The following is a 17,038-nucleotide window of genomic DNA, read 5'->3' as shown; positions in this document are numbered from 1 at the left end:
CAGTTTTTTCTTTTTTTTTAATTTGCTATGTAGGGCACACCAGAGAGCTCACCAGAGAGAGACTGGCACGGTGAGAAGGTAAACCCCCAGGTCCAGGACTCAAACTGAGTTCAGTCATGTGGGAGTCCAGTGCCTTGACTGCTGGTCTACTATAGTTATTTTTTAAAATATGTACTGCATGCAAAAGCCAAATATGGCAAGGAACACATAAGTTAACACATAACACATAAAAAAGCATGGAACTGTGCTAAAATCTTGTCTTCTTATAGCTAGGAATGGTATTTTTGTTTTAAAATAGGTCCTTCTAAAGTCTCTAACTTACCATATATGCTTATCAGTTTGTTGGTATATTCCTAAAACAATGCCTTCACTTACTTCTATATTTGCTTATTTATCAGCAATTTCAGCACATCCAAAGTAAACCATGCATAAACCTAGAAAAACATAAGTCACACTGCCAAAACTTACTGGGCTGTCACAAAAGTCAAGACGTATTTTTACCAACGACCCAATATATATGGTTATCTTTCTGTCTCAAACTATAAACTCCCTGTAAGCAAGGTTTCAATGTTTTTAATCCTTATATTCTCAATGTCTTTCACAAAGCCTGCCACATATGAAAACTATAAAAGATGTTAAAAATATATGCTAAAGGGCCAGCAGAAAACAAGGTGGTTGAGGCACTGGACACCCACATGGCTGACCAAGGTTCAAGTACTGGACTTGGCAGCTTGCTTTCTCACGTTCCCTCTCTCTGTTTCATTCTGATTAGTGCATGTGTCTGTAGCAAATTAAAAATAATAATGATAAGGGGTCAGCAGGTGCCAAAGTGGTTAGGTGTGCTGGACTCCCACATGGCCAACCGTGGTTAGAGTCCAAAACCCGGTGGCTTGCTTTCTCACGTTCCTTCCCTCCCTCCCTCCCTCTCTCTCGCTCTATCCCTCTCTGGTCAGACTAAAATAAATAAAGTTAAAATAATTCTAAAAAACAATAATAAAAATGATAATTTACCAAATGTGTGTGTGTATATATATATATATATATACATATATATATACATACATATATATGTGTATATATATATATATACTAACAGAAACACCACTATTATAATATTCAGTAGTTGCTCCAAGTAGGCGCTACCACTGATGCTAAACTTAGTAGGCACAAGTTTTAGAAGAAACATATATTTACATAGTTGAAGAAGAATACCACTTCCATAATACTTATTAATTACAAAGAATAGCACAGAAACTAAACAGTGGAGAAGTCCTGCACTCATATTTATCAATAGGATAGAAATACTTTTTGTGTGTTTCTGCATAACAGGGAATAAACTAACAAGCTTTTCATCAAATTGAAGGTTATGTTTGAAGGGCCTAATTAAAATACAGAATATATGTAAGAGGCCCACACCCTGTGGCAAAGTCAGTAGCATAATGAATTGCAGAGCTGGAAGCCACGTGCCAATGCAGTTCAGGTCCCTCTATCAGTTGGCCTGAAAACCCCAAGTATGTGTGAACATGCTCGGCACCTTGTCAGACTAGAGGACTGGATAAAATAGATCATGGAGTGACTAATCCCGATGGAGAATACCTCTCTCACACATGTTTTCTTACTATAAATTACTTTTGAAAAATTAAAAAAGGGGCTGGCCTATAACACAGCAGTTAAGCACTGTGCATTGGGAGCTAGATCCTACATAGCTGACTGTCATTTGAATCTGGGCCCTGGTGGCTTGAAAATAGGCTAGGCTCGTATGTGCATATACCTGAAACCCTGATGGAAAGGAGAAATGGAGAAAAAGCACTGCAGCATGACCACGCTTTCCTGGGAGAAGGGTACTTTCTTTTACTCCCTCTATCTCTGGTGAACACAAGTGACCTCTGGAAAAAAAAAATAATAATAATAATAATAAGTAAAATTTTAAAAGAATGCAAAAATGAATAAAACTTTTTTTTTAGGGACCAGCAGTTGGCATAATGGCTATGTCACTGGACTCCCAAGTAGTCAACCACAGTTCGAGTCCCAAACCTAGTGGCTTAAACTCACACTGGGTGCGTGTGCGTGCGTGCCCAAGATCCCAAGAGGAGACTGGAGGAGAAGGGATTGCGGCATGGCCATCCCCCCCGGGGGTGATTTCTCATTTTCTTTCTGGCGAGCACATACACCCTATAGCAAAACCTAAAAATAAATAAATAAATAAATAGCAAAAAAATTTTTTTCTCAGGTAAGTACCAATACCTACTAAAGGAATGGTAAAGAACAGGAGAGTCAGAGAATTCTAAGATAATACTCCGGGCATTTTTCTAAGGCTTTTTGGGGTTTTTTTTTTTTTTTTTTGCTTTTTAATTTGCTATAGGGCATCTGTGCTCACCAAAGAGACAGAGAAAGGGAAGAAGAGGGAGTGTGAAGAGAGAGAGAGAGAATGTGAGAAAGCAAGCAGCTAAGTCTAGACTTGAACATGTGGGAGTACAACACCTTAACCTCCACACTACCTAACTTTAATATTGTTAAAGTTTCTAAACTTTAACAATATTAAGATCTGACTGTCGGGACCAGCAGTTAGTGTAATGGCTATGTCGCTGTACTCCCACGTAGTCGACCGCGGTTTGAGTCCCGGACCCAGTAGCTTAAACTCACGCCAGGCGCGTGTGCGTGCGTGCCCAAGATCCCGAGAGGAGAATGGAGGAGAAGGGACTGTGGCACGGCCAACCCCACTGGGGGTGATTTCTCGCTTTCTGTCTCTCTGTCTCTCTCTCTCTGTCTGGAGAGCGCACGCGCCCTATAGCAAAAACCTCTCCCCAAAAAAAAGATCTGTCACCACTTCATTCATGTGATCAAACAGTGTAACCAACAGTGGAACAACATAACATTATGTGCCTTCTGATGTGAAAAACAGAACAAAGTAATCTCACATCACTTACAAAATACTTATTTTTAAAGTTCATTTATTTCTTCTGAGTAAGAGAAGAGAGACAGACAGACAGCATCCCCCCCTGGGTGGGGTTACCACAGCCAGCCCTGGACCACAGAAATACAAAATAATCAATATACTCGGGAAGGTCTCCACACATAAACCTAGAACCTTCCCACGTGAGTCAGCCTTGCAAAGCATTATACTGCTGCACCACCATCTGGCCCCACACTTATATCTTGTCAAAATGTTTGATCAGAATCTAGATAAGTCTAGCCCTAACCTCAATTTATAGAAAAAACAGAAGCTAGAACAAGTTAACAAAGAGATACATGTATCTAGAATATAAAATATTCCATAAAACAAGTGACTGGATCTCCTCAAAAAGTGTACGTATTAAGTATTAAAATACTTTTTTTAAAAAAGTCTTGGGAACCAGCAGTTAGTGTAATGGCTATGTCGCTGGCCTCCCACGTAGTCGACCGCGGTTTGAGTCCCGGACCCGGTGGCTTAAAACTCACGCCAGGCGCATGTGCGTGCATGCCCAAGATCCCAAGAGGAAAATGGAGAAGAAGGGATTGTGGCGTGACCATCCCCCCTGTGGGGTGATTTCTCGCTTTCTGTCTCTATGTCTCTCTCTGTCTGTCTGGCGAGCGCATGTGCCCTGTAGCGAAAACCTCTCCAAAAAAAAAAAAAGTGTACGTATTAAAAACACGGCCGGCTCCATAGCACAAAGGTTAATCACAGTATATCTGAAGACAGATCCCACATAGCGAACTATGGTTTGAATCTTGGTTCTGGCAGCTTATAAATACATTGGGAGTGGGGCTAGCAGGTGGTGTAGTGGTTAAGGCACTGGTCCCACCTGGCCAACTCCATTTTGAATCCCAAATCTAGTGACTTGCTTTCTCACTTTTTCTTTCCCTCTGAAGAGCACATGTGTCCTATAGCAAATTAAAAAATAATAATTTTCAGGAACTACCTTACATAATATTTGCAACAAGCTGCATAACATGTTACTATACAAATAGGTCCAAAAGCAAATTTATTTTTAAATTATTTATGTTATTAATTACATTTGTTGTTATTATTATTATTTTTTTAATTTGGCCAGAGAGAGACAGAGAGAAAGGGAAAACGAGAAAGTGAGCCATCAGGTTCAGGACTCAAACCATGGTCAATCATGTGGGAATCCAGTGCCTTTAACCACCACACCACTTGCTGGCCCTGCCAAAATGGTATTTATGCAAGAGGGAAAACTTAGAGCGAAACCAGTAGCCTAGTGGTTAAGAATGCAGGATTCCAAATTCCACTACTATCCAAATTCCAGCCCCAGTGGCTTCAAAAGCATGCCAGGCACATGTGCATGTGTGCCCAAAATCCCAAGAGGAGAACAGAGAAGGGACTGCAGCATAGCCATCCTCCCTGGAGGTCCTTTCTCATACTCCCCACAGTTCTTTCTCTGATGAGCACATGAGCCCCTTAGCAAATTAAAAACATATATATACTACTATATGTGAAAAGCAATAATGGCAAAAAGAAAAAAAAAAAAAAAAAAGAGAGAGAGAGAGAGAGAGAGAGAGAGATACACATCTGTACTATATATACCTGAAGGCCAGCCAGTGGAGTGGTGGTTAAAGGGGCTGGATCCCACATGGTCAACTGTATGGTTTAAGTCTCAAACTCAGTGGCTTGAAAAACACAGTAGGCACATGTGCATGCATGTCCAAAACCTCAAAAGGAAAACAGGAAAAAGAATTATGGCATGATCATCCCCTGGGGAAGGGGGTGCTTTCTCACTTTCTCTGTCTGTCTCTCTTGTGAGTGCATGCACCTTCTAGAAAAAAAGTAAATACATTTGTATATAAAATCCAAAATATCTCTGGAAAAGTTCATTACAAGCCAATAACAACAGCAGTTCCTCAAAAGGTAAAAGTCCCAGGAAGGAGGAAGAACCCTGCACATTCTCTTATATTCTTTAAACACACATATAGGGCCTATTTAAACAAATAAATACATTAAAAAAGAACATTTAAGGGGCCAGCTAGTGCCACAGTGGTTGAAGCACTGGACTCCCACATCGTCAACCAAGGTTCAAGTCCCGTATCTGGTGGTTTGCTTTCTCATTTTCTCTCTCTCTGTTTCTTCTCTGCTGTTTGCACATGACCTATAGCAAATTAAAATAATAACAATAATAAATAAAACTGAATAATTCTTTTAAAAAATAATGATACTTGTGGGGGGGAAGGAATGGAAGATAACTGTTAACACCAGAGATAATGTGAGAAGAGGGTGGGAAAGGACAGAGGATCAGAAATAGGGGTTAAAAACAAAATCTTATACACACACATGAGACTAGAAATGGAAAATTTTTTATGATAACATGAATGATTAAGCCACTATGCAGTATATTCTGGATGGGAAATCACATTTTGTATTCTGTGACAATGCTTAGGGAATGAATGTAAATTAATTAAGTTTTTAAAAAGTTTCAGAAAAAAAACCCTAAAGCTGTTTTTCTTTAAACTAAAAAAAAATGCATTAAAAATGCCTATTTGATGACTGCAGTAAGATACACAGCCCCAGCTAGGTGCTACTTTATAGTATATTTATTCTACTCACTGAGGTTTATGCCTAAAGTCAGACTTGGGTTCATGGACATGTATACATCAGCTGTGCTTGCTATTCAAAATATTTAGATTAATTAAGATATTTAGTGAATCAATAAAATGTGGGAGGAAAAAGGCACAGAAAGCAACCATTGACATCAGAGACAGTGTGGGAGGAGGGTGGGAGATGGCAGAGGGTGAAAGGTAGGGAATCAAGGATGGGGAAAAAAGCAAAATATACAGGAAACAAGAAAAGGAAAATTATTTGTTGACGATAACACATATGTTGACGGGCTTGACTGAGCCAATATATAGTGTATTCTGAATGGAACATCTCATTTTGTATGCTGTAATGATGTACAGTGAATGAATGTAAATAAGTAAATTTAAGTTAAAAAAAATAATAATGACACTTAAAATACTCCTAAGTATAGTGTTACAGACACAGGACTGGAAATATGTACTCTGGGCATTAAACCAATATAAAAAACAGTTCAAAATGAGCACTGTGAGTCAGATGGTTGTGTGGCAGTTAAGGGAGATGGATTACATAAGGCGACCATGCAGTTCAAGTCCTAGACCCAGCAGCTTGAAAATCACACTGGATGCACGTGTGTGTGTACGGTCAAAATCCCAAAAAGGAGAGGGGATTTGTGGTGTGACCGTCCCCTAAGGAGTACCTCCTTGAACTTTCTCTCTGCTTCAAACACTGCCCCCCTGCCCACACACACACACAAGCAAGCATGTTTTCCCTCTAGCAAATTAAAAAAAAAAAGAATAAAAAGGTACTGTGGGTAAAAAATGTGGGAGTGAAAAAACTCCTAATAATATATATCAACTATAATTTGAGTACCTGATACAAAAGAGAGAGGAACTTGGCTACAAATCTGGTATATAAATACACACACACACACACACACTCACAGAAGTCCCCCCTTATCCATTCAAAACCCCCAGTGGATGCCTGAAACCACATGGTATGGAGCCCTAAGTGCATTTACTATGTTTTTCCCTATATAAACCAATGATAAAGTACAATTCATAAAGTAGACATTATAGCAAGTTAATAACTAATAATAAAATAGAGCAATTATTAAAATATATTGTAATGAAAGTTCTGTTATATGAATGCAGTCTCTCATCTCAAAATATTGTATGTACTAACCCTTCTTGTAATAAAGGGACAGAGTGAGGTGACACAAGATTTCATCACACTACTCAGAGAATAGCATGCAACTTAAAACATGAATGGGGCCAGCCAGTGACATGGTGGTTAATGCAGCTGGATCTGACATAGTCAACTGAACAGTTATTTTTTTTTAACTACTTATTTAATTTTATTTATTTATTCATTCATTTTCATTTGATCAGAGAAAGACACACAGAGAAAAAGAATGGGAGAAAGCAAGCCACCAGGTCTGGGACTCAAACCATGGTCAGCCATGTGGGAGTGTCCAGCACCTTAACCACCATGCCATCTGCTGGCCCCCCAACTGCACAGTTTGAGGCTCAGACACAGCAGCTTAAGAAGCACACCTGAATGAGTACGTGTGTGCATGCCCAGAATCTCCAGAGGAGAACAGAGAAGGGACTGCATGATGGCATTCCCCCGGGAGAAGATTTATTTTTCTCTCTCTCTATCAAAGCACACATGCCCTACAGAAAAATAAGTAAATAAATAAATAAATAAATAGACTTATGAATTGTTTACTTCTGGAATTTTCCATGTAACTTTTTTTTCTTTTTGGAGAGGTTTTTGCTATAGGGCGCGTGTGCTCGCCAGGCAGAGAGACATAGAGACAGAAAGCGAGAAATCACCCCCCCGGGGGGATGGTCACACCACAATCCCTTCTTCTCCATTCTCCTCCTGGGATCTTGGGCACGCACGCACATGCGCCCGGCGTGAGTTTTAAGCCACCGGGTCTGGGACGTGAACCGCGGTCGACTACGTGGGAGTCCAGCGACATAGCCATTACGCTAACTGCTGGTTCCCACATGTAACTTTTTTTTTTACTACAGTTGACCACAGGTAAGTGGAACTGCAAAACAGTGAAGTAACAGATAAGGAGATATTATATATGTGTGTGTGTGTGTATACACACACACACACACATATATATACAGGGGGGTGTATATATGTATATACGCATGTGTGCACACACACACACACACACACACACACACACACATAAACTCTGCCAAAAAAAAATTCCCCCAAATTCCAAGATTTTCTGGTAGATTTAAAGTCTTTTCTAAAATCATTAGGTTGGGGATCAGTAGGTGGTGTGGTGGCTAAGGTGCTAGAGTCCCACATGGGCGACAGCAGTTCAAGTCCCAGACTCGGTGGCTTCAAAAATCGTAACAAATAAATAGATGAATAAGGTAAATATATGTTCAAGGAAAAAAATCATTAGATTGGAGGCCAGCAGGTGGAATAGCAGTTGAGGCACAGAACTCCCACAGGCACTGGACTGATCGCAGTTTGAATCCTGGATCTGGAAGCTTGCTTTCTCTATAATTTTAATATATATTATTTAATAATAAATATTAAATAAATAATTAGTTTTTAAAAGTGAGTGGCAGGAAGGGGGCATGGTGTCCGAGGTGCTGAAATCCCACATGGCAGGCAGTGACTCGAGGTACTAGACCTGGTGGCTTGCTTTCTTTTCTCCCTTTCCCTTTCTCTCTCTGGTCAAATTTTAAAAATAATTATAAATAAATGGGGCCCAGCAGGTGGCACAGAGGTTGGAACGCTGGATTCCCACATGGCCAAACACAGTTCGAGTCCTGGACCCAGTAGCTTGCTTTCTCACTATCACTCTCCCTCTCTCTCAATTTGTCTCTCTCTGGTCAAATTGAAGAATGATAATAATAAATAAAATTAAATACTTTTTAAAAATAGTAATAATAAATCTTTTAAAAAAATCATTAGCTTACTGAAATTAAAATTATAATAAAGCAGCCCTAGCAGGTAATCAATCTTGAACAAAGGTAGATATGACATTCCAAGACTACAAAAATAATAATTTAATCAGTTGACTCCTGCTGGAGAACTTTCCTATTTCAGATTTTCATACTATATAACTGATAATTTTAGCTCTCTTCCAAAGAAAATTAATCAAAGAGCCCATCCAAGTACATTTTAGGGTTTGTTTTGCTTTTGTTTAGTTTTTTGAAGAAGTTTTTGCATGCATCCCCTGGGGTGGCATGCACTCCCCAGAGAAAGAGAGACAAGGACAGTGAGAGTGAAAATGAGAAATCACCCCCCAGGAGAGATGGCCACACCACAATCATTTTTTTTTTTTTGGAAAGGTTTTTGCTATAGGATGTGTGCTCGCCAAATAGACAGAGAGAGAGAGAGAGACAGAAAGCGAGAAATCACTCCCCAGGGGGGATGGCCATGCCACAATTTCTTCTCCTCCATTCTCCTCTCGGGATCTTGGGCACACACACACATGTGCCCGGCGTGAGTTTTAAGCCACCAAGTCTGGGACGCAAACCGCGGTCTACTACATAGGAGTCCAGCGACATAGTCATTATGCTAACTGCTGGTCCCCTCCACAATCCATTCTTCATTCTCCTACTGGGATCTTGGGCATGCAAGCACACATGCTCAGCGTGACTTTTTTTTTTTGAACCACAGCCAATTTTATTTAAATTTTCCAAAATCCATACTTAATAAATTGCTTCTAAAATGTATGTCATCATTTATATAATGATATTATTTCATGTTTCTTTTATAGTTTTTTCATCCTTTCTTTACCGTTCTTCATAGAGTCCAGTCAACATAGCCATTACGCTAACTACTGGTTCCTAGACGAGCATTTTCAATAAAATTCTCAAGACAAGCCACCAAGAAGTCATTTACAAGCACTGATTCACATTCCCTCAGTTTTTTCTGAGCTCCATCAAAATCAAAGTTAACATACAAGCATTCAACAAATTCTGTAACTGGGTCTTTATGTGTGTAAGACTCCTGTTGAATAACTTTGACTAGAACTTTTAGCAACTGCCGGCATTTTCAGACATCTTTGTTTGTTATGACTGCCATAGTCAAGTAGCAGAGAACATGTGGACACTGTCTGAATTGCACTGAGATACTGTGGCTGGTAAAGGAAGAGATCAATATTATTATCACGGCCTTTAGGGTGGTTAAAGAAAACAAACAGAGACCAGTGAATGAGCCATGTTCGCTGATGAAGAGACTGGAGTGGAGAACTCACAGAATTATTATCTATGGTCTCTTTTAACCATGTAAGGTCTTCCATGGCTTCATCCCAATTCTGCATTAAAATTTCAGGGGCCAGTTTTCCCCAGAGTGAACTCAAAGCATTTCTATCTGTTGCTGGAACCAAAACTCTAAAAAAGTAAAGATATTCTGCTGCTTCACATTCATACTGGAATTTTGCATACCTATACAGTGTATCTAAATATTCTTGTCTATTTTGCTTGTCTGCCAGAGAGTCAAACAGCATCCAACCATCCCTGGTTGACCGCATTTGCCTTGTAGTTTCTGGATCTTCAAACGTCTTCACAATTGCTTCTGTTTCTGTCTGAAGCTGTTTCAGTTGTGCAACAACTGTGGTTCTTTTTTCTCTCAAAGCATGAGGAATGTCATCAGAATGAAGGTTTTTGTATACATACATAGCAAAGTCTACCATGTTGGTATTACTAAGAAGGTCCAATTTCCCTCGTAACAATTCTTTTTCACTGTATATCTCCTTTACAGAGAGAAACTCAAGGAGCAGAAAAACAAGATGACGGTCCAAAAAGTGAGCAATGCGAGTAGTCAAGTCATACTCCGCCATCTTGCCAAAGGAAAAGGGAGTCTGTGTTCACTAAAACTTCATTGATAGAGCCGACAAACACACGGGCCAGCGTGATTTTCAAGTCCCAGGACTAGGACTCAAACCTCGGTCAGCAATGTGGGAGTCCAACAATGTAACTACACCACCTGCTGATCCCTCTAGGGTTTGTTTTATAAATTTGGAAAAAAAGAACACTAAACCGAAGACAAAAAAAATAAAACAAAGAGGAAATAGAAAAAAGATTCAAAACAAAAAGAACACTAAACTAGTATTTAGGTGACCTAGATTCTACTGCTAATTGCATGATAATAAACAAATATAATCATTTCAGTCTCTTTTCTTATTTTCAAACAAAAGGGTCAAGATCTAATTATCAATTCAAGATTACACAAGGAGTAGGTGTTTTTCAACATTTCTTTCAGCTCATTCATAAACCTGGCTTAACAACTAAACTTAATGTAAAAGCATTTATTAACAGAACACCAAAAGGCAATCATTCCCAAAAGGACAATCCTGAAGAGTTAGTTGGTCCTTAATGTTTCAGAGTTATCAATAGCAAGACAAAATAATAAACCTGAGTTTTTGGAGAGTCTCTTGATTTGGAACAGGTTTCAGACTCTAGTTCTATTACATACATTAGTCTAAAAGCCTAACTAGTTTGTCAATATATTAGGAATTTATGGTACCTTTTAATTACCTTAATTACCTTAAGACATCCTAAGAGTTCAGTATTTTCCTTCGAACAAGTCAGGCTAGATTTCAAACCAACAGTGGGTATTAGGAATGCAATGAACTGAAAATCAAATATTAAAAATAAAACTTTTTTGAGCTTTGTTTTGTTTTCGCTATAGGGCACGTGCCCTTGCCAGAGAGACAGAGACAGAAAGACAGAAAGCAAGAAATCACCTTCCAGGGGAGATGACCATGCCGCAATCCCTTCTCCTCTATTCTCCTCTCAGGATTTTGGGCACGCATGCACATGCTTACGTGCGCACGCACACCCAGCCAACAGTCTTTTTTGTTTTTTGTTTTTTCTTTTCTTTTGGAGAGGTTTTTGCTATAGGGCACTTGCACTTGCAAGACAGAAACAGACAGAGAGACAGAAAGCGAGACATCACCCCCCAAGGGGGATGGCCACACCGCAATCCCTTCTCTTCCATTCTCCTCTCGGGATCTTGGGCACGCATACACACATGCGTGGCGTGAGTTTTAAGTCACCAGATCCAGGACACGAATCATGGTCGACTACACGGGAGACCAGTGGCATAGCCATTACGCTAACTGCTGGTCCCACACACCCAGTAAGAGTTTTAAGCTGCCAGATTCAGGACTCAAACCACAGTCTACTAAATGAGAATCCAGCAACGTAACCATTATGCTATCAGCTGGTCCCCAAAATAAAACTTTTGGGGCTGGCAGGTGACATGGTGGTTGAGGGCGCTGGACTCCCACATGGCTAACTATGGTTCGAGTCCTGGACCTGGTAGCTTGCTTTCTCACTTTCCCTCTCTCTCTCTCGCTCACTCCCCTCTGGCCAAATTTTAAATAAATATATACATACATACATACATACATACATAAAAGAACTATAAAATAAATAAATAAATTAAATAAAAATGAAACTTTTAAAAAGTCACCAGTGAAGGCCAGCTGGTGGCATAGTGGTTAAGACAGGTGGATCCCATGGTCAACTGCCTGAATCAAGTGCCAGATCCAGCAGCTTGAAAACATGCTAGGCACATATGGATGTGTACCCAAAATCCCAAAAGAAGAATGGAGGAGGGACTGTGGTATAGCCATTCTTATCCCCTGGCGGAGGTGAGGTGGGGGTTAATTTCAATTTACATTTAATCACATGTATCTTTATAGTGTACAACACTTCTTTTCCCAGCACTAATACCATGCCTATCAGTCAAGACAAAGACATTACTATATACATTATCATAAACAAATAGCTTTTCATTTTTCTGTCAATTAAATGTTCTTTTTTTCTCCTTGGGGGGGATATTTTTCCCATTCCCTTTCTCTCTCTTTCTATTTCTTGCCAGCAAGCACATGCACCCTATTGGAAATTCAGAAAAAGAAAAAGAAACATTTTTTAATTATTTTATTTTATTTTACTTATTTATTTTAATTTGACTAGACAGGTACAGAGTAAGAGAGAGCAAGAGAGATGGAAAGTGAGAAAGCAAACCACCAGGTCCAGGACTTGAACCGTGGTCAGCCATGTGGGAGGTCCAGCGCCCCCAGCCACCACGCCATCTGCCAGCCCCAGAAACTTGTTTTTATTAGAGTGCCAAAACTTAGTTTCTAAACATTAAGTCAAACTCACTGATGCTTGCTAACCAAAAAGTCAAACTCATCTTCATATTTATACCCACAAACAATAATCTACATTTTTGGTTTGAAATTCAGTTGCTTAACCAATTGCTGATTATATTAAATACAACAAATACAGTCAATAACCTTGATTAGACAAAACTTCCCTAGATGACATCAAAAGTACGATCAACAAATAAACAGACATCATCAAAATTAGAAATTTGTGTTTTAGGGCTGGCAGATGGCATGGTGGCTAAGGCACTGGACTCTCTCACACAGCCAACTGCAGCTCGAGTCCCAGCCCTGGTGGCTTGTTTTCTCACTTTCTCACTTTCTACTCAAATTAAAATAATAATAATAATAGTAAATTAAATAAAATAATTCTTTTTTAAAAAAAGAAACTTGTGTTCACTAGAAAGTGAACAAGGAACTAGCTTCATGAGTACAGAGGCAGTATGCTACTCTAAGGAAGCCAGATACCACACAGCAATCACGGTTAGATCTGCAGCCCTGTTTGCCTGAAATATTCTGGTCACAGAGGTGAGTGCCCAGGATATGAAAGGGTTTTTTTTTAAGAGAGGAAAAGGATCACGGGCATGCATATATGCCCAAAATCCTGAGAGAAAAATGGAGAAGGGATTGTGACTTGGCCGTGTCCCTGGGTGGGGGTGTGTGGGGGGGGTTGATTTCTCACTTTTTTCCCCTCTCTCTGTCTCTCTCCAGTGAGCACACATGCACTATGGCAAAAACCTTAAAAAAAAAAAAAAGGCTCAGTGCCTCTAAGTTTAACAATCACAGAACTCTAAAGCTTATTTTTGTAAGCTATACTTGGTCTGATGTAAAATGAGTTTAATTCAAGACTACAACTCTATATGAATCTAAAATTTTGTGAAAGCTTTTTAGACCTACTTAAGACAGAAATTTCCTTCCAGCTATTGACAAAAAAAAATTACTATGTACAAGATATTTCCACAATAAACTGCTTAAAGTTCTCTAGCAAAACCTTTAACATCTAATTTCTTAAATGAATGATGTCTATGATAGAATATATTTACAATTATCAGATTATAAAAGTAAGGCTTTTAATACGACTCAATAAGGAAAATGAGCAGAGTTTCTTATCACTAATGACAAAAATAGCTTTGGTTATCAAAACAGAGTATGAGACCTACTTGGAAAAGCTCTGTAAAAACATGAATAATGAGTAGAAACAAGCAAACCACAGACTTTAAATAACTGTGATACTGACAGAAATTATCATACTTAATGACTTTTTCAGTCTCTCACATCTGCATTTCTTAGACCGAGAAGCTATGTCGTGGACAGAGCAAAAGAAAAATGCTAAGAAGTTGTTGCATATGTTTTATCACAATTATAAATTTACCAGAAGTTGTTGCACCAAAGAATGGAGAAATTTTTTTCTTTTAATAACAGAATAGCTATATGTCTGAGTCTGCCCAGGAGAACCTGTTGTTTTGGCACAATGAATAGTTCTCCTTTTCACTCTCAAATATGTCCCATTCAAATGACAACTGAAATTGAAGAGACTATGGCACATCTATACAATGGAGTACTGAAACTAAAGCTGCTTTTTAACAAAGAAAAAAAGGAAGCTCTGAACTGATATAACAGGTTTATGTTTTTGTTTTTTATTTTTATTTTTTTAAGAGAAGAAAAGGATCATGGCGTGCATGCATGCCCAAAATCCCAAGTCCCAAGAGGTGGATGGAAAAAAGGGAATTGTGACATGGTCATGCTCCTTAGGAGGAGCTTGTCTATTTCTTACTTGCTTTCTTCTCTATATCTCTGTCTCTTGTTCTCTCATGTACCATATAGCAATTTATTTTTAATTAAATTTTTTTAATGGCCCAAGGGCCCAGCTGCAATGGCACAGGTAGTAAGGCACGCAACGCCAATTATCAGAGAAATGCAAAACAAAGCCACAATGAAGGTCAGCAGGTGATGATGAGGCTATGGCAGCTGGATCCCACATGCTCCGGTTCAAGTTCCACACTTGGCCTGAAAATCACTCCAAGAGCATGTGCATGCGTGCCTAAATTCCCAAGAGAATGGAAGAGAAGGTACTACAGTGTGGTCATCCCTCCCGGGGGGGGGGGTGATTTTTCACTTTCTCTCTCTCTCTCTTTCTCTCTCTGGCAATCATACATGGTCTATAGCAAACATAGGGGGAAAAAAAGAAAAGAAAAAATGACAACAGGGCCCAACCACAGTGGTGGTGATAGCACACAACACCAAGTCAGATTCCAGGCCAACCTGAACATGTCCAGCACTGGCACACGAGTGATTCTGAGTGACTAGAGAAAGGATGATGGCATGGCAAGACCCTGTTAAGGATATATACCTGTCTCTGTGCATGTCTCTCTCTCTCTCTCTCGCTTGCTCACTCTCTTGAATTCTAGAAAAAAAGAAGAGCCAGCCCTGTAGTACAACTGTTAAGTGCTGTGCATAGAAGGCCAGATCCAGTATGGCTGACCAGTTTGACTTGGCCCCAGGGGCTTGAACAATACATCAGATACTTGCGTGTGTGTGTTCAAAACACTGAACAGATAGAGAAGTGGAAAAAAAAAATTATTGCAGAGTGACCACACCCCATTGAGGGTTCTCTCATTCATTCTCTTTCTCTCTCTCCGGCAAATGCATGTGCTCTTTGGCAAAAATTAAAAATAAAAACACGATAAAGTATTACCTCATACCCACTAGAATGGCTAAAAAAAATAATAATAATAAGGAAGAAAATATGCCCGCAGTAGTGTAGCAGTAACACAATGCTCCATGATGCTGAAGCCATATGGGAGGGTCCCAAGTTTGCACTTGGTCCCAAGGTCTCCTTGTACAAAATGTGCACATATGTGTCCATGATCCAAGCCGGCTGAGGCTGGGGTAGTACAGTGTACGAAGACCCTGTTGGAGGTGCTTGTCTCTCTCTCTCTCTCTCTCTCTCTCAAAAGAACTAATAAACTTTAGAAATCAAATAGAGGGCCAGCTCCATGCACCCAGTAGTTAAACAAACCAGTTCCTACACGGCTGACTGTGCAATTCGAATCCCAGCTTCAGAGACTTGAAAAACCCAATAGGCATGTGCACAAGCATGCCCAAAATCATGACCATGCCCCATTGGGGGTGGGTGTGTTGCTTTCAATCTCTCTCTCTGACAAGTGCACATTCACTCTGGCAAAACAAAAAGAAAAAGGAAATAAATGCTTGCACGGATGTGAGAAAATTGGAACCCTTTTGCACTGTGGTGGGAATACAAAATAGCATGATTACTACATAGAACAGAAAGGAGATTTCTCAAAATATTAAAAACAGGATTACTATATAATCCAGCAATCCCATTTCCGTATATATCCAAAAGAATTATAACAGAGTCTCAAACAAATAGCAGCACATCTGTGCTCACAGCAGCATTTGTCCAATAGTCAAGAGGTGAAAGCAGCTCAAATGTTCATCAATGGTAAATGGATAAACAAAATACAGTGTATATACAAAAAATGGAATGGTATTCAGCCATTAATAAAAACATCCTGGGACCAGCAGATGACATAACAGTTATGTCACTGAACTCCCACGTAGTTGGCCACTGCTCAAGTGCCGGACCCAGCAGCTTAAAATTCATGCTGGGCATATGTGTGTGTGTGCGCCCGAAATCCCACGAGGAGAACAGAGAAGGGATTGCACCCCTGGGGGTGATTTCTCACTTTCTGTCTCTCTGTCTCTCCATTGAGTGCATGTGCCCTAAAACAAAAATGTCTCTTAAAAAAAAAATCCCAGGGACCAGCAGGTGGTGTGGTGGTTAAGGTGCTAGACACTCCCACATGACTGACCATGGTTCGAGTCCCAGACCTGGTGGCTTGCTTTCTCATTTCCTCTCCCTCCCTCTCTCTCTCTCTCTCTCTCTTTCTCTGTGTGTGTGTGTGTGTGTGTGTGTGTGTGTCTGGTCAAATTAAGATAAATGAATAAATGAATTAAATAATTCTTAAAAAAATAATCCTGGGACCAGCGGTAAGCATAATGGGTATGTCCCTGAACTCCCATGTAATCGACCACAGTTCGAGTCTTGGACCCGGTAGCTTAAACTCACACCAGGTGCGTGTGCATGCGTGCTCAACATCCTAAGAGAAGCAGGACCAGCAGTTAGCGTAATGGCTATGTCGCTGAACTCCCATGTAGTAGACCGCGGTTCGTGTCCTGGAACCAGGAGGCTGAAAACTCACGCCAGGCGTGTGTGCGTGCATGCCCAAGATCCCGAGAGGAGAATGGACGAGAAGGGATTGCAACGTGACCATCCCCCCTGGGGGGTGATTTCTCGTTTTCTGTCTCTATGTCTCTGTCTGTCTGGCGAGCGCACACGCCCTATAGCA

General features: G+C 40.0%; 1 protein-coding gene and 1 pseudogene across 8 annotated transcripts in view; both read right to left on the bottom strand.

Moving 5' to 3' along the window:
- The window catches only part of WDR33 (WD repeat domain 33), a 141,809-nt gene that overhangs the window by 114,240 nt on the left and 10,531 nt on the right, over positions 1 to 17,038 (bottom strand). The gene's annotated exons all lie outside the window — the stretch shown is intronic.
- LOC102500589 (eukaryotic translation initiation factor 3 subunit E pseudogene) lies at positions 9,311 to 10,342 on the bottom strand (annotated as a pseudogene).

This window comes from Tupaia chinensis, unplaced genomic scaffold (assembly GCF_000334495.1).
Source record: "Tupaia chinensis unplaced genomic scaffold, TupChi_1.0 Scaffold000386_1, whole genome shotgun sequence".
In the NCBI taxonomy this organism is placed as follows: domain Eukaryota; kingdom Metazoa; phylum Chordata; class Mammalia; order Scandentia; family Tupaiidae; genus Tupaia; species Tupaia belangeri.
This window is presented reverse-complemented; position numbering and strand designations above follow the sequence as displayed.